Source organism: Moschus berezovskii, chromosome 8, assembly GCF_049115385.1.
Source record: "Moschus berezovskii isolate FMDL1 chromosome 8, NW_MosBer_1.0, whole genome shotgun sequence".
In the NCBI taxonomy this organism is placed as follows: Eukaryota; Metazoa; Chordata; class Mammalia; order Artiodactyla; family Moschidae; genus Moschus; species Moschus berezovskii.
The window spans coordinates 25,241,250-25,264,541 of NC_142467.1; positions in this window are offsets into that span (position 1 = coordinate 25,241,250).

Consider the following 23,292-nt stretch of genomic DNA (forward strand, 5'->3'; position numbering starts at 1 on the left):
AAAGACATGCTGTGTCACTTTTAATTGAAAGAAAAATTCAATCTGGTGCCAACTCCATCCTTTAAGTTATGCCAAATGATTCACAAGGACAATAATTATAAATTGACATTGTTAAGAACACTGAATTGAAACTTGAAATGGTAGCAAAAAGAATTAATTTGATTCACATTACTAACAATAAGAATGGAAGAAATAATACTGTAAGACTTCTGAAGTAAAGAAATAATTATTTCACAATTGCTCATTTCAGTGATATAAATAGTATGCTACAGAGAAAAAATAATGTCTACTTGAATGATGTGACACCCTGGAATCTTTTTCAAAGCTCATCTGACTTAGTATTCCAACATTTTAATTTTACTTTTTAACACTAAACCACATTTCAATTTAAGCGTTTGGTCGAATCTAGAAAGTGTGGAAATAATTAATTCTGAGAGACAAGAAAATTCAGTAAGATATTTTCAAGGCAAAAAAAAGAAAATCAGTTAGCCTGTCCAATGAACTGTATTAAATAAGGACTATGTGTGAGACCAACACTTAATCAAAGCTGCAGATCCAAGAAGCTTGGCATGGAATGGGGGTGGGGAAGAGAAAGGGCTTAAAGTAGATGCTCAAAAACTATAAGTGTGAAATCAGTGGGTCAGAGCAACTTCAGAAAATAGGATATAAGTTATAATTCAAAATGACTCCAGGAACCACAAGACCAAGAAATAATTTGATATTATGTTGCACTGTGCAGCTTTTGTACTTGTAAATAACTCTCTGTTGAAAATAAGTTATATGAGTATACATAATTCTTCTGAATTCCAACTTAACTTGTAGAATCTTCCAAGACAGAGTAAGTTACATTCCTTCGGGATAATCATAACATCTGTAATAGTGCTGTATCCTGTGTCCTATAAAAATGTTTTTGATTATTCAATTCATATGAGCACATCTGTCACATATAATGATTGCATTTTCACTTGTTTTCTCTGCTAATAATGTTAAGAGGATTACTATCCTGAAAATCCCAAGACAAGGTAAATTACTTTATTCTGTCTTGAGACAGAATAATTTAGTTTTTTGAAAATATTGTTTTTTAATTATTATAAAATGTATATGCTTAATATTAGCAATTATGGCCTTTTATTTATTTATTTGGTTATTGTTTATATGTATAGGTAGATAGATCATGGGCAGATAAAGACTTTATAGCATTTGAGAGCAAATAGTTGCAGTGTATTTGTATAGTCCTGAATATTGTACTGATCACAACTACCTATTCCTAAGAGATTATTGAAAGAAACGTATATGCATGGGAAAATAGAAAACAAATAAGTGTTTTATTATTTGGTGGACTTTGAGTTTCATAAAGAACTGTAGCCTGAGTATAATTTTTGTCCGCTCATAAACCCCTGTCCATATTACACACTTGCTGCTGCTGCTAAGTCACTTCAGTCGTGTCCAACTCTGTGTGATCCCATAGACGGAAGCCCACCAGGCTGCCCCGTCCCTGGGATTCTCCATGCAAGAACACTGGAGTGGGTTGCCATTTCCTTCTCCAATGTGTGAAAGTCAAAAGTGAAAGTGAAGTTGCTCAGTCATGTCCGACTCTTAGTGACCCCATGGACTGCAGCCTCCATCCATGGGATTTTCTAGGCAAGAGTACTGGAGTGGCTTGCCATTGCCTTCTCCGATATTACACACTTACTACATTCTTATTTGCTACATAATGATCCTTTACTTATGTTAATATTTCTTGTTGTGAAAAGATGTTCCGTTTTGGTCCTCTCCCATAAATGTGTATTAAAAACTTCCAGTTGATGGATATTTATGTCATCTCCCAGTTTACATGGTTGTAAGTTTTTGATGAACATTCTTGTACATATATCTTTAATCATCTGACATTTTCAACATGGCATAAATCTTTAAAAGATTAGTTACTGTCATTATTAATATTTTGGTTCATATCGCAAAACTAATATCCTCAAAATTCAAATCAACTTTTGCTGGTATCAAATTCTTCCAAGTATTCAAACTAGATTAAATGATTTTTTAAACTCTTTCAAAAAATTGAAGAGGAAGGAAAACTTTCTGTTTTATGAACCAACCTTACCCTGATATCAAAACCAGAAAAAGACACTGTAAAGAAACTCAGATTACTGGCTATCATAGCCATGATGAACAGAGAAGACAAAATCCTCAATAAAATATTAGCAAAACAAAGACAATACAGTAGAAGTGTACAATCAAGTGAGATTTATTCCAGGGATGACCAATCAACATGATACATCACATTAACAAGATATTATACTATATTTATTTGATATATAAATATATCATATATAATATTATGTTATAATAATTAGCTGTGCTGTGTTGTTCAGTCATGTCTGATTTTGTGACCTCATGGACTGTAGCCCACCAGGCTCCTCTGGCCATGGGGATTTTTCAGGCAAGAATACTGGAGTGGGTTGCCATGCCCTCCTCCAGTGGATCTTCCCAAACCAGGGATCCGACCACCACCAGGGAAGCCCATGAACTGCAGTAGTTAGCCTATTTCTTCTCTGTGGAATCTTCGTGACTCAGGAATCAAACCAGGGTCTCCTGCATTGTAGGCAGATTCCTTACCAGCTGAGCAACCAGGGAAACCAATAATAATCAGCTACAATTGCTAATTATGCTGCTTTCCCTGATTTAACGCTTCAGGTCAAGTGGAAAGGTAAGTACCAACACTTGGAGAAAGACATTTGATTTACCAGGTAAACCCAGGAGTTTATGGAATTTGTTCAGTTGAGTAAGTATTAGAACATGGTTGAGGAAAATATGCAACAGGTTAGTCTCATTAATCTGCTTTTTAGAATTCTGTTAATAGTAGCCTTAGTTAAAAATTGTATGAGAAAAAAATAATTAAGTTTTGTCCCAATAATTTTCCATCAGATTAATCAGAATTGCCAAAGAAGTGGGATAGAACTGGGAAATTTTCAGAATTCAGTAGAAATGAGTGGTGGATGTTTTTGGGAAACAGTCATCAAAATATCTTTTGTATTTCTGCACATCTCTCAAGGGACAATGTTTCCAGTGGGATCAGAGGACAGCTCTCTTTACTGTCAAGTATAGAGGAGAATGCCTCATAAGGAGAATGCCTCTGAAGCAAAGGCTAGACATGTTTTCTAAATTACTCATTATAAAATGTTCATGTTTCAAAGTCTTGACATTTCTTTGCTGTAACACAATGCCTTCTTCCTAGTTCTCAGTAGAAAATGTGACTCAGAAAAGTGGTGCAAATATCTATTGCAATTACTGTGTGTATTAAAGTGAGTTTTGTTTCCAAAGCCAAACTCTCATGTCTTCTCCAAACATCCATGCACCTTGGCAGGGTAAGATAAACTAGTTTGCAGGTCAGCAAAACTTCAGTTCTGCCACAGTTTGTTCAGTTCAGTTCAGTCGCTCAGTCGTGTCCAGCTCTTTGAGATCCCATGAACTGCAGCACGCCAGTCCTCCCTGTCCATCACCAACTCCCGGAGTTCACCCAAACTCATATGCATCGAGTCGGTGATGCCATCCAGCCAACTCATCCTTTGTTGTCCCCTTTTCCTCCTGCCCTCAATCTTTCCCAGCATCAGGGTCTTTTCAAATGAGTCAGATGTCTGCATGAGGTGGCCAAAGTATTAGAGTTTCAGCTTCAACATCAGTCCTTCCAATGAACACCCAGGACTGATCTCCTCTAGGATGGACTGGCTGGATCTCCTTGCAGTCCAAGGGACTCTCAAGAGTCTTCTCCAACACCACTGTTCAAAAGCATCAGTTCTTCGGTGATCAGCTTTCTTCACCATCCAACTCTCACATCCGTACATGACCACTGGAAAAACCATAGGCTTTACTAGATGGACCTTTGTTGGCAAAGAAATGTCTGCTTTTTAATATGCTGTCTAGGTTGGTCATAACTTTCCTTCCAAGGAGTAAACGTCTTTTAATTTCATGGCTGCAGTCACCATCTGCAGTGATTTTGGAGCCCCACAAAATAAAGTCTGACACTGTTTCCCCATCTATTTGCCATGAAGTGATGGGACCAGATGCCATGATCTTAGTTTTCTGAATGTTGAGCTTTAAGCCAACTTTTTCACTCTCCTCTTTCATCAAGAGGCTTTTTAGTTCCTCTTCACTTTCTGCCATAAGGGTAGTATTATCTGTAACACTGGTGTATTAATGAAATCAGAATAAGGACTTTGTATGGGTGGTAGTCGGAGAAGGCAATGGCAAGCCAGTCCAGTACTCTTGCCTGGAAAATCCCATGGATGGAGGAGCCTGGTGGGCTGCAGTCCGTGGGGTCGCTAAGGGTCGGACACGACTGAGTGACTTCACTTTCACTTTTGACTTTCACACATTGGAGAAGGAAATGGCAACCCACTCCAGTGTTCTTGCCTGGAGAATCCCAGGGACGGGGGTGCCTGGTGGGCTTCCGTCTACGGGGTCACACAGAGTTGGACACGGCTGAAGTGACTTAGCAGCAGCAGCAGCATAGGTGGTAGTCACATATCTGTGGGAGTGCAAACCAGGTAGTCAGTCCTGATGTCTCTGAGGGGTATATGATGTGGCTGGTTGTGGGACTGTTAACAAAAATTTCTGCATAAAGAGTTTCTAGAGAATGACTCAGAACTTAGGTGAGGAAATGCTGCTTGATGAAGGTAACAGGAAAAAGGAACAATAGAAAGGATCATGCCCTTTTCTTTTCCTCTAAACACCCCATCTCCTGGTGTATACAATTGTCAAAGTCTAATATGGAATCAGTTGCCAAAGCAGAAATGCAGTTTGAGAATCTCTGACTAGCATCACAAAACAGAGTAACTTGGAACTATGAGAAAACACTTTGGCAATTGGCATAGTTTATCCTTTTGACTATTCAGCTTTCTGACATCCCACATACTTATAATTGAATTCATTAACAAGAACAAATAACTCTATGCTTTCTCCCAAAAAGGTGCAACTATCCTTTGGATGGATGCATGTTTTTATATTATCCAAAATTAGAAAACATAATGGCTTTCTATGAGCTTCTAAGCTGAAACTTTAAATTAATATCATTTAATAAGTCCCTAGTAGGTTCATTTGCATAATAATTTTATTTTTTCATGGCAAGCATAAAGTTCTGAGGATATTTATATCATCCTTAACAGTATTCCATGTAGTTGACTCCCTCTAGTTAGCACTTTCTCTAATTCCTGCATCATTTCTAGATGCAGCAATTTGGGCAGCGGGTTGATTGAGGTGAACTACTCTTTATTCTGCACTTGGAAAGTCACTGCAGGTTACATGCATCCTGGTGCAGGGATTAATTCTGTTCCTGGCCTTGAGATTCTGCAATAATATATATTCAAGAGCTAGACTAATAGCCTTTCCTTAGATCTTAACATATCTATTTCTTTCATCAGGAAAAAGAACAAGTTTCCTTTTATAAATTCCATATTGATCTCCGAATTAATTTCTAACTGAGCACCTCCACCAGGACTTTCCTCATAGCTCAGTCGGTAAAGAATCTGCCTGCAATACAGGAGACCCGGGGCTGATTCCTGCGTGGGGAAGATCCTCTGGAGAAGGAAATGGCAATCCACTCCAGTATTCTCACCTGGAGAATCCCAGGAACCAAGGAGCCTGGCAGTCTACAGTCCATGGGTTCTCAAGAGTCGGACACAACTTAGTGACTAAACCACCACCAAATTATATAGTGTAGCACTATCCACCTACTTTATAAGCTATTCCTGGGATTCTATTTTGGGTTTGATTACAAAGTTACTTTGTATCCTTTTTCTCTCACTACATGAGCAGATACCTCTCAGAAGGAATGAGTCCAAGATTGATAGCACTATCCAAGCTTCCTACACCCTAAATGTTCTGACACAAAAGTGTCCTCTTTCTTATCACACACATAGTTCAATGTGTACTAATTTTCAACAGCTTGAATTAAATATGATTCCTGTAGTCAGTGAGTCTCACTATTATCCAGTTTCTCAGTCCTCACTACAAATTCTTAGATTAACCCAGCTGGCACAGTGGGTTAAATTAAACAACAATGTATGTTTTATGTTTGGAGACTGACACATAGGAAGGTTCTATTTTGATCGATATTGATTTAAGTTAACTCATTACAAAGTCAGTAAACTGATTGCAGCCAGGAAATTAAAAGATGCTTACTCCTTGGAAGGAAAGTTATGACCAGCCTAGATAGTATATTAAAAAGCAGAGACATTACTTTGCCAACCAAGGTCCGTCTAGTCAGGGCTATGGTTTTTCCAGTGGTCATGTATGGATGTGAGAGTTGGATGGTGAAGAAAGCTGAGCGCCAAAGAATTGAGGCTTTTGAACTGTGGTGTTGGAGAAGACTCTTGAGAGTCCCTTGGACTGCAAGGAGATCCAACCAGTCCATTCTAAAGGAGATCAGTCCTGGGTGTTCATTGGAAGGACTGATGCTAAAGCTGAAACTCCAATACTTTGGCCACCTCATGCGAAGAGTTGACTCACTGGAAAAGACTCTGATGCTGGGAGGGATTGGGGGAGGGAGGAGAAGGGGACAACAGAGAATGAGATGGCTGGATGGCATCACCGACTCGATGGACATGAGTTTGCTGAACTCCGGGAGTTGGTGATGGACAGGGAGGCCTGGCGTGCTGTAATTCATGGGGTCGCAAAGAGTCGGACACGACTGAGCGACTGAACTGAACTGAAACAAGACGGCAGTACAAAATCATGGATAAAAGGAAGAGAATAGGGTTCCCTACTGTTTCATTTGTTGCTTAAAGTAAAATGAGAAATCTATCAGACAAATAAAGGCAGACTTAAGCACAAGTAAACAGTGGTATGCTTCAGTAACACTAAAGGTAATTTTTTTGCTTTTCTAAACTCAGGTGTTTCCGTATTTTATTTCTAACCAAAACATATATCCACTCAAGTATTCAGAGTAATGGGATTTTACCTTATGTATGATCCATTAAATTTAATTCTATTTTTTTTTTTCAGTAAGAACTACCTAGTTTGGTTTATTCTACGTTTAATTGCAAATCTTTGCTACACAATCTGATGATGGAAAATTTTTCGTTTCTCTTTTTTTTTTTACATTATTTTGATAATGTTTATGTTTACATCTTTATTTTTTAAATATCTGATTAATGTGCCAATTATCTTAATTGTTGCACAGAATTCCTTCTGAATCTGTAATTAATTTATAACAAATAAACTCATCCATTGAAAGTTTGAAAATAGAAGACAATCCTTATATCTTTTATGTCTAAATATATAAAATGAAAATGAGAGAGATGAAGTACCTGAGTGAATTATTTCAGTCAGATATTGATACGTCTATACTTCTAATGACATACAATGACTTTTTAATCTTTTGTCTTCTAACCTGAAATAGATAAGCTTTCACATTAAGTTTCCAAATCTCTTAGTCTATGTTGACAGAGCTAATAAATTAGTTGTAAACAAAAGAACATTGATAAATATTAATGCATTTGCATTTGCTGATTTTGATTTATACATAAAGTTAGCCTTTGATTTCCTTCTTTAAACTTTTTTAAATGTACATTTTGGAGTACTGTCATGGAAAAAAAAATATATAGTATGTATGTTTGTAAGTGTGATTATGTCTGCAGCATTTGTATAATCCTAAAATACTATAATAATTCTTAAATAATTCTAAATCTCAATGAATTTATAACACAAAACTTTTTAAATGTTTGTGCTGAAATATATTAACATCATTTTCTTGTGGCCAGGGTACAGTGTGATATTTGCCTTTCCTACTAAAACCTCAAAACAATTCTGCTCTTAGAGAAAAACTTATTAACTTTCTGAGTAGAGCTAACTAGTTTCAAGTCGAACTTTGATAATGGCAAAATTTTATGGAAATGTTTTAACATATTTTTAAAATATGATTTATAAAATATTTTTAAAACTATTTTAATAGGATTTTAAATTTTTTAGCATATTTTGCAGTAAAATTCCAAAAGAACCAAAGATTACTTTTCATGAATGTCATTTTTTGTTTATGTGGATCATAGAAAACTGTGGAAACTTCTTAAATGGTAATACCAGGCCACCTTACCTGCCTCCTGCAAAACCTGTGTGCAGGGCAAGAAGCAACAGTTAGAACTGGACATGGAACAACAGACTGATTCAAAATTGGGAAAGCAGTAAGTCAAGTACCGTGTGGTCACCCTGCTTATTTAACTTAAATGGTGAGTATATCATGAGAAATGCTGGACTGGGAAGCACAAGCTGTAATACAGATTGCTGGGAAAAATATCAATGACCTCAGATATGCATATGACACCACCCTTATGATAAAAAGAAAAGAGGAACTAAAGAGCCTCTTGATAAAGTTGAAAGAGGAGAGTGAAAAAGCTGGCTTAAAACTCAACATTCAAAAAGCCAAGATCATGGCATCTGGCCCCATCACTTTATGGCAAATAGATGGGGAAATGATGGAAGGACTGATGCTGAAGCTGAAGCTTCAATACTTTGGCCATCTTTTGGGAAGAACTGACTCATTGGAAAAGACCCTCATGTTGGGAAAGATTGAAGGGAGGAGGAGAAGGAGATGACAGAGGATGAGATGATTGGATGGCATCACCTACTCAAAGGGCATTAGTTTGATGTTAACCTCCGGGAGTTGAAGATGGACAGGGAAGCCTGGTGTTCTGCAGTCTGTGGGGTCACAAAGAGTCAGACATAACAGAGATTTAACACTGACTTTTCATCTTGGATGAGCCTAAATCATATGCAACACTACATACAATGAAGAAGTAGCCCCCAACACACACATGCACACAAACAGAGAAATATTTTGCTCTATGTTCAAATAAACGGAAACAAAGATTGATAGCTGCTTTAGCCTTACTATGGAATTACTGGCAATAGTTGTTTTGACTTAAATATCTTAGCAAAAGTGATATTAAAATTTTAATTCTAAGCTCAGATAAAATAATAATAAGTTGAGAGAACAAATATTTCATCAGACAGGAAAGAAAAAAATAATACCTATCATGTACATTCTGAAAAAATTTTTATTTGAGCATGAACTCTCCTATGATGTGCTTAGTTGCTCAGTTCAGTTCAGTTCAGTCGCTCAGTCGTGTCCGACTCTTTGTGACCCCATGAGTCACAGCACACCAGGCCTCCCTGTCCATCACCAACTCCTGGAGTTCACTCAAACTCATGTATACAGAGTCGGTGATGCCATCCAGCCATCTCATTCTCTGTTGTCCCCGTCTCCTCCCACCCCCAATCCCTCCCAGCATCAGAGTCTTTTCCAGTGAGTCAACTCGTCACATGAGGTGGCCAAAGTATTGCAGTTTCAGCTTTAGCATCAGTCCTTCCAATGAACACCCAGGATTGATCTCCTTTAGCAAGGACTGGTTGGATCTCCTTGCAGTCCAAGGGACTCTCAAGAGTCTTCTCCAACACCACAGTGCAAAAGCATCAATTCTTCGGCGCTCAGTTTTCTTCACCGTACAACTCTCACGTCCATACATGACCACAGGAAAAACCATAGTCTTGACTAGATGGATCTTTGTTGGCAAAGTGATGTCTCTGCTTTTTAATATACTATCAAGGTTGGTCATAACTTTCCTTCCAAGTAGTAAGCGTCTTTTAATTTCATGGTTGCAATCAACATCTGCAGTGATTTTGGAGCCCCCCAAAAATAAAGTCTGACACTGTTTCCACTGTTTTTCCATCTATGTCCCAGGAAGTGATGGGACCAGATGCCATGTTCTTTGTTTTCTGAATGTTGAGCTTCAAGCCAACCTTTTCACTCTCCTCTTTCACTTTCATCAAGAGGCTTTTGAGTTCCTCTTCACTTTCTGCCATAAGGGTAGTGTCATCTGCATATCTGAGGTTATTGATACTTCTCCCAGCAATCTTGATTCCAGCTTGTGCTTCTTCCAGCATTCCTCATGATGTACTCTGCATACAAGTTAAATAAGCAAGGTGACAATATACAGCCTTGACGTACTCCTTTTCCTATTTGGAACCAGTCTGTTGTTCCATGTACAGTTCTGACTGTTGCTCAGTCATGTTTAACTCTGCCACTCCATGAACTATAGTCTGCCAGGCTCCTTTGTCCATGGGATTCTCCAGGCAAGAATATTGGAGTGGGTGGCCATGCCATCCTCCAGGGGATCTTCCTTACCCAGGGATCAAACCCAGGTTTCCCGCATTGCAATCAGATTCTTTACCAGCTAAGCCACAAGGAAGCCCAAGAATACTGGAGTGGATAGCTTATCCCTTCTCCTGGGGATCTTTCTGACCCAGGAATTGAACTGGCGTCTCTTTCATGCAGACGGATTCTTTACCAGCTAAGCCACAAGGGAACCCCAGAGCATGCTGCTGCTAAGTTGCTTCAGTCGTGTCCGACTCTGTGCGACCCCATAGACGGCAGCCCACCAGGCTCTGCTGTCCCTGGGATTCTCCAGGAAAGAATACTGGAGTGGGTTGCCATTTCCTTCTCCAAAGCATGAAAGTGAAAATTGAAAGTGAAGTTGCTCAGTCGAGTCTGACTCTGCGACCCCATGGACTGCAGTCCTCCAGGTTCCTCTGTTCATGGGATTTCCAGGCAAGAGTACTGGAGTGGGGTGCCATTGCCTTCTCCTATATTAATCCCAAATTTGTCTGCACTCTCTGAGGAGGCAGATGGGCGCACGGGGCTGCTGCTAGTACCAAAGCTCTGGTTCCTCTTGGAGTCCAGTTGAAGGAAGGAAGTCCACTCTGGGTCCCTTCGTGGTCACTGCAATTGTCAACTAAAAAAAGATGTACAACTTGAGAATTGTAAGTTTTATTTGGGGCAAAATGAGGACTGCAACCTGGGATGCAGCATCTCAGATGCCCAGAGCATAAATGACTTTTAATGTATGTATGTATATATATATATATAAAATAATAGCTGAGGTAGGAATTTGAAAGAGAAGAAACCAAACAGATTATATATGAAAAGTGGAAACAACTTCAGCTATAGATGCTTTGAACATTATAAGTAAACCATGCAAATTTTTATAAAAATATAAAAAATTTAGATGATGTTCTGGCAATTTTTTTTTTGAGTTTTTTTTTTTTTATTGGAGGCTAATTATTTTACAATATTATATTGGTTGGTTTTACCATACATTGACATGAATCCGCCCCGGGTGTACATGAGTTCCCCCTCCCGAACCCCCTCCCACCTCCCTCCTCCCTCCTCCCCTTATCCTCCCTCTGGGTCATCCCCACATACCAGCCCCGAGCATCCTGTAATATGCATTGACCCTGAACTAGTGATTCGTTTCACATATGATAATATACATGTTTCAATGCCATTCTCCCAAACCATCCCACCCTCGCCCTCTCCCACAGAGTCCCAAAGACTGTTCTATACATCTGTGTCTCTTTTGTTGTCTCGTATACAGGGTTATCATTTGCATCTTTCTAAATTCCATATATATGCGTTAGTATATTGTATTGGTTTTTTTCTTTCTGGCTTACTTCACTCTGTATAATAGGCTCCAGTTTCATCCACCTCATTAGAACTTGTTCAAATGCATTCTTTTTAATGGCTGAGTAATACTCCGTTGTGTATATGTACCAAAGCTTTCTTATCCATTCGTCTGCAGATGGACATCTAGGTTGCTTCCATGTCCCAGCTATTATAAACAGTGCTGCGATGAACATTGGAATACATGTGTCTCTTTCAATTCTGATTTCCTTGGTGTGTATGCCCAAGAGTGCGATTGCTGGATCATATGGCAGTTCTATTTCCAGTTTTTTGAGGAATCTCCACACTGTTCTCCATAGTGGCACTGGCAAATTAAATTAGCAAAATTTAAGATGCAGAAAATCTGTATTTTTCAATTATTAGAGAAATTAAGGGAAAATATTAAAATATAATCAACTATCTCCCATCTTGAAGAAATAACTATATATTTTTTTTGAATACGTTCTACTAAGAATGCTAATAGGAAATCATTTCCATGTTATATATTTATTTTCAAAGAATGGAAATGATGCAGTATCATCTAGTTCATTGTTCCATAGAAAGAAAGGAAAGACATAAAACATTAAAATAGAAGCCCTTCTCTCCTATGTGCTGTGCTTAGGCACTCAGTCGTGTCTTATCCATGGGCTCCAGCCCATCAGGCCATCCATGGGGATTCTCCAGGCAAGAATACTGGAGAGGGTTGCCAGTCTCTCATCCTGGGGATCTTCCCAACCCAGGGATCAAATCCAGTTCTTCTGCATTGCAGGCAGATTCTTTACCGTCTGAGCCACCAGGGAAGCCCAAGAAAACTGGAGTGGGTGGCCTATCCTATCTCCAGGGGAACTTTCCAACTCAGGAATTGAACCGGAGTCTCCTGCATTGCAGGCGGATTCTTTACAAGCTGAGTTATCTGAGAAGCCCTCTCTCCTATGTACGCAGTTGTAAAAATGTTTAAAGTAAGCCATTGGAAATTTTAATTCATTAAAAGTATATTAATAAAAGTGTGTATTATATTCAAGAATATAAGCAATACCTTAAATAGTAGCAACAAATACAACAAGGAAAACCATGAAAACAACTTTACAGATTTTTTTTTTAAATCATCTAAATTCTGGATCCTTTATCCAACTTGGTTTGAGGCAAAATTGCTAAGTTTGGTGAAGGCTATCACCAGAAAATTACAGTAACCCGGTAACTAGAATGGTGCTAGGCCTATAACAGGCACTCCTCACAGTACTTGTTGAATGAGGAAACGCAAAGAAACATTTTTTTAAAATTTTTATTTATTTTTATTGACTGTGTTAAGTCTTCATGGCTTTGCATGGGCTTCGCACAGTTGTGGTGCGTAGGGGCTACTCTCCGTTGTGGTATATGTGCAAGCTTCTCATTGCAGTGGCTTCTCTTGTTGTGGAGCCAGGTTGACACACGGGCTTCGGCAGTTGTAGCACACGGGCTTAGTAGGTGCACAGGCTCTAGAACGTGGGCATGGTGGTTGTGGTACATAGGATTAGTTGCTCTGTGGCAACCAAGAAGATGAGCCATCTCAGACCAGGAATCTAATGCTTGTCCCCTGCATTGCCAGGTGGACTTATATCCACAACCCCACCAGAGAAGTCCTAAAGAAATTTAAATTTAAAAATAAAAGTAAATATTTTGAAAATTGTTTTTAGCATAGGGAACTTGGAAGAGACAAATAGTCTAATATGAAACATATAAATTATCTTTAAACAGGAATTGCAAATTATAGAAAAAATTAAAAATAGTCCATTAGTTTACTGACAAGTTACAAGAAATATTGTAACAGTGTTAGCCTAGTTATGGAAAATTGTTTTCACACACTCTTGATAGATGTGTAAAATTCTATATTCTTTAGGGGACAATTTGGTTTTATGTAGGTTATATGTATGTAGTTCCCAAGGCAGCAATTATACTTATGTGTTTGAGATAATTGAGCACATAGATAAAGGTCCATTGATGGCATTAGTCATTGTGGCATTATTTTATAATAAAGTTAGTTAAATGAATTACATGTCTAATAATAAGGGAATAATGAAGTGAATTATAAAACATCTATTGTACGGAAATAAGTTATCAGTATACAAGATAACAATTCTTGTGTTAAATCCATTCTGAATTATTCTATTCCTTTTGATATTAATTTAAAAGAATTTTTCAATTTTTTAAGCTCATTACTAATGTACAGAAATACAATTGCTGTCTGAATATTGATCTTGTATCCTATAATGTTGCTCTACCTGTGTATCAGTTCTACTAGTTTTGTTAGTAAGTTTCATAGAAATTTTTTATATACCTAACAAATGATTGTTTTACTTCTTTATTTTCAACAAGTATGCCTGTTATTTCTTTTTCTTGCCCAAATTCTCTGGCTAGAAACTTTAATATAAAGTTAAATGGAAGTGATCTTTTCACTTCAGTTCTGTTTTTGCTTCATGTATTTTCGGAATCTGTTCTTAAGTGCAGGTATATTGATAATGAGATTGACATTATAAAATATCCTTTTTGCTGATAATGTTCTACTCAAGTATATTTGGTCTGATATTAGTTTATCCACTCCAGTCTTCTTATGAATACTCTTTGCATGGTATATATTTTCCATTCTTCATGTTCTACCTATTTATATCTTTGAATCTAAAGTATGTCTCATATATAATAATAGTTTGAGTTTTAAAAATTGTTTCTGATAACCTTTCCCTTTTAATTGAATTGTTAATCATTTTACATTTAATTGTATTTTTATGTAGTTGAATTTATGCTGTAATTTTTTTCTAATTTTCTACAATCTTCACATATATTTTATACTTTGATTTCCCTTTATTGCTTTTCTGGGGGCGCTAGTTGAGTATATTCTAGTGGAATATTTAAATTCCTTAAATAATGTCTCATCTGTTTAGTTATTATCCTAATAGTTGTTTTGGGATTGATCGTATTATATCCTATCAGAATTTTTGTCGTATTTTTACTAATGTAAATCCGGTGACATACATAAGTTTACTTCCACATAGCTTTATTCCTTTTTCCACATTTTTTTGTGTTATTGTTATACTAATTTCATCCACATATGTTACGGAACCAAAAATATGATACTATAATTATTACTTTACACTCTTGTATGTCTTTAAAGACCCAACATAAGAATGAACATGTATAAATTTGAATAGGTTGATACATTAACTTCTTATTGAGTACTTTGGATAATATGTTTTAGTAGTTTTATATACTGACCCCCATTCTGGGACTTGTTTTTATTGCTTTTTATCTTTTTCTTCTTAGTGAATTAGTTGTACTATATTATTCAAGTCTATTTCCACTTTGTTAGAAGTCTTTCTTGTTACTGCTCAGAGGACACTGCACTGGGTAGGCTTACAGTTACCCTGCAATGTCTGATTTAGCAGGTCCTCTTTGACTACATCTCCTTAATATCTCTGTGGAAGATAGAAAAGTTTGCCACTATAGGTATCACAATCAACCACTAATTGCTGACTGGTTGCTCTGTATTTTGCATCAATGATTGGAGCACAAATGATCCCAAAGTTTGAGCCCTTTTGCTGTGTTGTTTCTGAGGGAAGGGTTTGAAGTTTTCTTCTGGTCACAGAAAGACTCTTCTCAGCTGGCTCTTTCTCTAGGTGTCTCTAGTAAAGTACACGACATATGGTGTTGCTGTCATGGAGTTATCAACCTGCTCTTGATTGCTCAGCACTCAAACCTCTTAAGTATTTTTAGAATAACTTAAGCTTGAAATTCCCACACTCTGTTACAAAGAATGTCAGTTTCCTTTAGGAGAGCTTCAAAATTCTCTGATCTTGTAGACTTTTTCTTCCCTTGTGGAAAATTTCTGAGCTATGGGATATGGCTTAGAACATGGTTGGTGTCTTGCTTCTCTTGGAGTGAAAATTGTACTTCCTGGCCAGAGTGCTGTGTTGAGGTAATGCCTTTGGTGTTGTTGGCATATCTGTCCCAGCCAGTAACCTTTGATCTATGAATTAACTGAAGCAAAGGTGACAGGACTTCCTGTATTTTCATCCATCCATACTTGATTTAGACCTTCAGTCCTATGATTGGGGGTTGCCTGGAGAAAAGTAGCCCTCATACTCTCAGCCTCATTTACCTGGCATTTATTGAAATTCTGAATGCCTGTCTCTCCCAGTAGGGTCCTATGGTACTTGATTGAGTTGAGGGGAGAGGGAGCCCTGTCCTCTTGATCATATCTATGCAGCGTATGTCTTCCAACATTTTGAACTGAAGATTGGGAACATGAGGTGCTAGTTTGTAGCTCACATGCTGTTCTCACTGAGATTTAGCAGATATTCTTTAAAAAAATTTTCATTTGTTATATTCCTCTAGGATAATTTCCAGTGACTTCTCCTAGGCAAAGTGCTCAGATAATTGTTTTGTTAGTATTTGGTTTATTTTTATACCTTTTTAATTTTCACAATTTGTTGTTGTTTCATTGGGGGCAGATTCTGCAGGGGTCTTCAAACACATTTTATAAAAAAGGTTTTCTTATATTCTATTTAAAATATTTTAAAGCAGGTGTGTGTGTGTATGTGTATTTCAGTATGTGTATTAACATAGCTTTAAGAATTGAGTCTTGGAAATGCTATTCTTAATTTCCATGGTAAATATATCAGACCTAAAATTTGAATCCTGGTTTTCGTGGTTACAAAATTTTAGAACTTTTGCCACTAACACTGCTGCTAAGAAGTGCCACAAGGCAGGTTAAACTTCAAGGTAGATATGATAATAACAGGCTATTTCAAAGCCAGCAAACACTTGACAAAAATAAAGCCATTTATTTATTCTTTGACTTTAAAAATCTAAGATAATAGATTACAACACTTTTTCATTTATCTGGATACAACCTTAATTTTTTCCTCAAATTAATACTTCAGGTAGTTATCATTAAACTATCCAAATTAGCTGCAATTTGACATGTCTAAGGTGAAATACTGTCCTAATTCATTCATCGAAAATTCGATGAGCATTCTAACAGTGCCATGAAAAATGTATGTATTAGAACAGGAGAAATATGTTTTAATATTTTTAGATTATATATCCAAATTTAAATTATTATGTATTTTCTTAAAGAGTAGGAGGCAAAAACTTATGACAAAATTTCTCAAAATTTTATGTCCTTCAGAATAATGTGGTTAACTTGTTGGAAATGCAGATATCTGATTTCTATTCTCAGTGTCTAATTCAGTAACTGAAGGGTAGACTTTAAGAATGTTCCTTGATGATCATCATTCACACTAGTTTATAATACACAAACTCCATTGGTAGCAATTTCAGAAACTCCTCTCTAAGTTAAAAATTCAGTTATACTGCTTATTTAGCTATGGCATATGTGAAAATGAAAATTGTTCAGTGTATTAAAGCCTTCTTTGTCAAATGTGTGTAATATTAATAAATTCACAGGATTCTTTGCAGTATTAAATGAGATTAAGAATGCAAACTTTCATATTTTATGGTTATTTTTCACTCCAGCATAATTAAATTTTCAGTATTTGTCTTTCTTATATTACTGCATTATGGTAAGATAAATATGTACCTACTCAGACATATGGGAAACAGTCTGTATTTCTATAACTCCTTAGAAGCTTTTTTTCACCATATCACTCAATCAGAAGATGTCTTCTATGATAAAAACATTGATAGTAGCTTTTATTGGCTGTTGTCTTTAGAACACTGGATCGAGATTTTAGGATAATATTTCCTCCTATTATTTGAAATGATACTCTGTGAAAGGAAAAATTTTATCTTGAGTTATTCTGAATGGTAGTGATAGAAATCATTCTTTCGTCATCAGAGAGTGATTCTTTAAAATGTAGAGCAAAGTGTTAACAAATAGAATGCTCATTGACCCAATCCAATGGAATACTTACTTGGACCCAAAAGAGATTAAAATATCCACCTTTTATGTGTCTCATAAAATGGCTTTTGGAATCAAAAACTTTTCCTGCCATAGTGGCAAGCACTCCCAAAGGTAAGAGGAGGAAAATAGTAACTGAAGTTTCATATAGCCAGAAGGCAGAAGAAAGGGAAGCAGAGTTTTCAGAAATAATCAGGAAAGGCAAAAGAAATATTGAGGCTCTGCTGGAAAGAACGGAGAAGGCAATGGCAAGCCACTCCAGTACTATTGCCTAGAAAATCCCATGGATGGAGGAGCCTGGTAGGCTGCAGTCCGTGGGGTCGCTAAGGGTCGGACACGACTGAGCGACTTCACTTTCACTTTTCACTTTCCACTTTCACACATTGGAGAAGGAAATGGCAACCCACTCCAGTGTTCTTGCCTGGAGAATCCCAGGGAGGGGGGAGCCTGGTGGGCTTCCATCTATGGGGTCACACAGAGTCGGACACGACTGAAGTGACTTAGCAGCTGGAAAGAAAGATAACTATATTCTATTTAATAGATGTTCAAAGATAAAGATACTTTTCATTAGCATTGCAATATTTCAAATATACTTGAGTTTTTTTCTTTTCCTTATAGGTTTGTATAGACTATGAAAGCAAGGACTTCAGTTCTGTTCAGTTCATTTCAGTCGCTCAGTTGTGTCTGACTCTCCGCGACCCCATGAATCACAGCACGCCAGGCCTCCCTGTCCAGCACCATCTCCCGCAGTACACTCAAACTCATGTCCACAGAGTCGGTGATGCCATCCAGCCATCTCATTCTCCGTCATCCCCTTCTCCTCCCGCCCCCAACCTTTCCCAGCATCAGAGTCTTTTCCAGTGAGTCAACTCGTCGCATGAGGTGGCCAAAGTATTGCAGTTTCAGCTTTAGCATCAGTCCTTCCAATGAACACCCAGGATCAATCTCCCTTAGAATGGACTGGTTGGATCTCCTTGCAGTCCAAGGGACTCTCAAGAGTCTTCTCCAGCACCACAGTTCAAAAGCATCAGCTCTTCGGCGAGATCAGCTTTTTTCACAGTCCAACTCTCACATCCATACATAACCACGGGAAAAACCATAGCCTTGACTAGATGGACCTTTGTTGGCAAAGTAATGTCTCTGCTTTTTAATATATTATCAAGGTTGATCATAACTTTCCTTCCAAGGAGTAAGCGTCTTTTAATTTCATGGCTGCAATCAGCATCTGCAGTGATTTTGGAGACCAAAAAAATAAAGTCTGACACTGTTTCTACTGTTTTTCCATCTATTTCCCATGAAGTGATAGGACCAGATGCCATGATCTTTGTTTTCTGAATGTTGAGCTTCAAGCCAACCTTTTCACTCTCCTCTTTCACTTTCATCAAGAGGCGTTTGAGTTCCTCTTCACTTTCTGCCATAAGGGTAGTGTCATCTGCATATCTGAGATTATTGATATTTCTCCCAGCAATCTTGATTCCAGCTTGTGCTTCTTCCAGCCCAGCGTTCCTCATGATGTACTCTGTATATAAGTTAAATAAGCAAGGTGACAATATACAGCCTTGACGTACTCCTTTTCCTATTTGGAACCAGTCGGTTGTTCCATGTACAGTTCTGACTGTTGCTTCCTGACCTGCATACAGGTTTCTCAAGAGGCAGGTCAGGTGGTCTGGTATTCCCATCTCTTTCAGAATTTTCCACAGTTTATTGTGATCCACACAGTTAAAGGCTTTGGCATAGTCAATGAAGCAGAAATAGATGATTTTCTGGAACTCTCTTGCTTTCTCCATGATCCAGCGGATGTTGGCAATTTGATCTCTGGTGCCTCTGCCTTTTCTAAAACCTGCTTGAACATCTGGGAGTTCACGGTTCACATATTGCTGAAGCCTGGCTTGGAGAATTTTGAGCATGACTTTACTATCGTGTGAGATGAGTGCAATTGTGTGGTAGTTTGAACATTCTTTGGCATTGCCTTTCTTTGGGATTGGAATGAAGACTGACCTTTTCCAGTCCTGTGGCCACTGCTGAGTTTTCCAAATTTGCTGGCATATTGAGTGCAGCACGTTAGGAGTAGGTGTAAGAAATGTTTGGACTAAAAATTAATAAACAGGATAAATTGTTTGACACTTATACAAATACATGGAAGTATATTTTTAGGTCTGAATTATATGCTCATGTAGGAAGAATATTTTCTTTAGGAAAGTTTCCCATTATTTTCCATATTTTAAAAAATCTCATATTTGAAGTAACATTTAGCACTTAAATATATGGAGTTATTCACTCACAATTTTAATTTTAATCTATGATAAATGCTTATTCCAGGAATCTTGATATCCTCATTTTAGGACAGAGTGAGAGTTTTTATATTTAAAAAAATATGTTGTTTGTAAAGTAGGAAAAAAGACAATGAATTATATTACTACTTTGTACTTAGATGCTTTGCCTTTTATATTGTTATTTAGGAAAATATGAAATCAGAAGATTAGAACTTGGTAGAAAACTATATGATCCAGTAAAGGAATTGTATTATATAATCAGTTTTAATTTAAAACTTTTATAGTCAATCTAAATGAGGCAATCATGTGTTAAAATTACCATTGAATTTCATTGCAAGTTATCATTAAAGATGATAATCTACCATTTAGAATATCTGACCCGAAGGTTACCCTATAAATTTTTCTAAAACTGATACTTCATTCTTTTAGCAATTACAGATGAAATATTTCTATTTCAAACGTGCCAAATTACAGCTCTAAAATTGAGATAGTCTCTACTTTTACATCGGAGAAGGCAATGGCAAGCCACTCCAGTACTCTTGCCTGGAAAATCCCATGGATGGAGGAGCCTGGTAGGCTGCAGTCCGTGGGGTCGCTACGAGTCAGACATGACTGAGCGACTTCACTTTCACTTTTCACTTTCACACATTGGAGAAGGAAATGGCAACCCACTCCAGTGTTCTTGCCTGGAGAATCCCAGGGACGGGGGAGCCTGGTGGGCTCTGTCTATGGGGTCACACAGAGTCGGACACGACTGAAGTGACTTAGCAGCAGCTACTTTTACATATAATTATCACCTGTTAGTTTAAAGTACTATGATTTTAACAGTTAAATTTTTCTGTGAAGAATTTTTCTGTTGTGTGTGTTAGTCGCTTAGTCATGTCTGACTTTTTCCTACACCTTGACTATAGCCCACCAGGCTCCTCTGTCCATGGAATTCTCCAGGCAAGAATACTCGAGTGAGTTGCCATTTCCTTCTCCAAGGGATCTTTCGGACGCACATATCGAACCCAGGTCTCCTGCATTACAGGCAGATTCTTTACAATCTGAGCTACATTGGGAATCCCAATGTTAGTCTCTGAGTCATGTCCAGCCCTATGCAACCCCATAGACGCTAGCTTGCCAGCCTGCTCTCTGCATGGAATGTTCCAGTACAGAATACTGAAGTGTGTTTAGCCATTCCCTTCTCCAGAGGATTTTCCTGACCTAGGGATAGAACTTTGGTTTCCCACATTGCGGGCAGATTCTTTACCAACTGAGCCACCAGGGAAGCCCAAATGTTGAATTCAGAGGGAAGAATGAAATATTGAATTCAAAGGGAAAACTAAAAATGAAGTCAATTCAGGAGGAAGAGTGAATTCTAGTTAAGTTTTAAGTTGAAAGAAAATTACCTTTTCCTTTTAGTTTGCCATTCTTACATAATTTGTGGTCAGATGGCATGTACAATTATCATAATTATAGGAACAGTCTGTGATTATCACAGAAGATAAATCAAATACCATAAAATAAAGAAACTAACATGTGAACTATACCTTATCCTACTACTTAGGGATAAGTTCTATTTATATTTTTGTGTATTTATCTTCGTGGTGTATATATATACATTTCACTCAGCTTACAAATGTAATGTCTATAGAGATTTTATTTAATATTGTAAAGTAAATATTTAATAAGTAATTTAAAATCTTTAAACAATCACTTTAGGTAATTGCACAACTTTGCATTATTTTGCAAGGTGAGCTTTCTATAAGCTGCCATTACTCCAGTGTTCACATACAAGCTTTTTGTGGGGGCAGGGGCTAAAGAGGGGTAGATATTTATTAGGGATCAATAATCAATAAAAGAAGGAAACAGGATTGAGCAGAGGGGAATAATGAACTGTGATTCAGAACCCACAAACCCTCATCCAGTCTAGCTCTTCACTGACCTGTGTGTGCATTCTGATAGTGTCACAGTGTCTTGCATATGTAGCTCTGTAGAAAGATTTACCAGTGAGAAATCTAATCCATTTAATATTATATTTCTCTTTCAAAATTGTTTGGATTTTATATAAGCTATAGAATAAGCTTGTCTATGTCTACAAACTTTTCTGAGACTTTAATAAGAATTAGATTAAACCTATCAATTTTGGGGGGACAATTTTTTTTTACAATTTTGGTTCTGCTAGTCAATGAATATAATATGTCTTTCCAATTGTAGGTCTTTATTGATTTTATTCACTGTATTGTAGTTTTCACAGTACAGATTCTGTCCAGGTTTTAGTTCACTTCAGTTCAGTCACTCAGTCGTGTCCAACTCTTTGCAATCCCATGAACCACAGCACACCAGGCCTCCCTGTCCATCAGCAACTCCCGGAGTCCACCCAAACTCATGAGCATCAAGTCGATGATGCCATCCAACCATCTCATCCTCTGTCATCCCTTTCTCCTCCCACCCTCAATCTTTCCCAGCACCAGGGTCTTTTCAAATGAGTCACCTCTTCTCATGAGATGGCCAAAGTATTCAAGTTTCAGCCTCAACATCAGTCTTTCCAATGAACACTCAGGACTGATTTCCTTTAGGATGGACTGGTTGGATCTCCTTGCAGTCCAAGGGACTCTGAAGAGTCTTCTCCAACACCACAGTTCAAAAACATCAATTCTTTGGCATTCAGTTTTCTTCACAGTCCAACTGTCATATCCATATATGACCACTGGAAAAACCATAGCCTTGACTACACAGACGTTTGTCGGCAAAGTAATGTCTCTGTTTTTTAATATGCTGTCTAGGTTGGCCACAACTTTCCTTACAAGTAGTAAGCGTGTTTTAATTTCATTGCTGCAATCGCCATCTGGAGTGATTTTGGAGCCCCCCCCAAAGAAGTGATGGGACCGGATGCCATGATCCCAGTTTTCTGAATGTTGAGCTTTAAGCCAACTTGTTCACTCTTCTCTTTCACTTTCATCTAGAGGCTCTTTAGTTCTTCTTCACTTTCTGTCATAAGGGTGGTGTCATCTGTGTATCTGAGGTTATTGATATTTCTCCTGGCAATCTTGATTCCAGCTTGTTCTTCCTCCAGCCCAGTGTTTCTCATGATGTACTCTGCACATCAGTTAAATAAGCAGGATGACAATATACAGCCTTAACGTACTCCTTTTCCTATTTTTAACCAGTCTGTTGTTCCATGTCCAGCTCTAACTATTGCTTCCTGACCTGAATACAGGTTTCTCAAGAGGCAGGTCAGGTGGTCTGGTATGCCCATCTCTTTCAGAATTTTCCACAGTTTATTTGATCCACACAGTCAAAGGCTTTGGCATAGTCCATAAAGCAGAAATGCATGTTTCTCTGTAACTCTCTTGCTTTTTCCATGATCCAGTGGATATTGGCAATTTGATCTCTGGTTCCTCTGCCTTTTCTAAAACCAGCTTGAACATCTGGAAGTTCACAATTCATGTATTGCTGAAAGAATGGCTTGGAGAATTTTAAGCATTAATTTTTTTTGTAGATTTAAATATGAATATTTTATTTACTTTGAAGCAATTATAAATGGTTTCAGACTTTTAATAGAAGTTAGTTTTCATTATATAGAATTCAATTAAAGACAGGTTTCAAGAAGACAGGCTAGGAAGATCATGAACTTTCCTCCTCCCAGGGATGCAAAA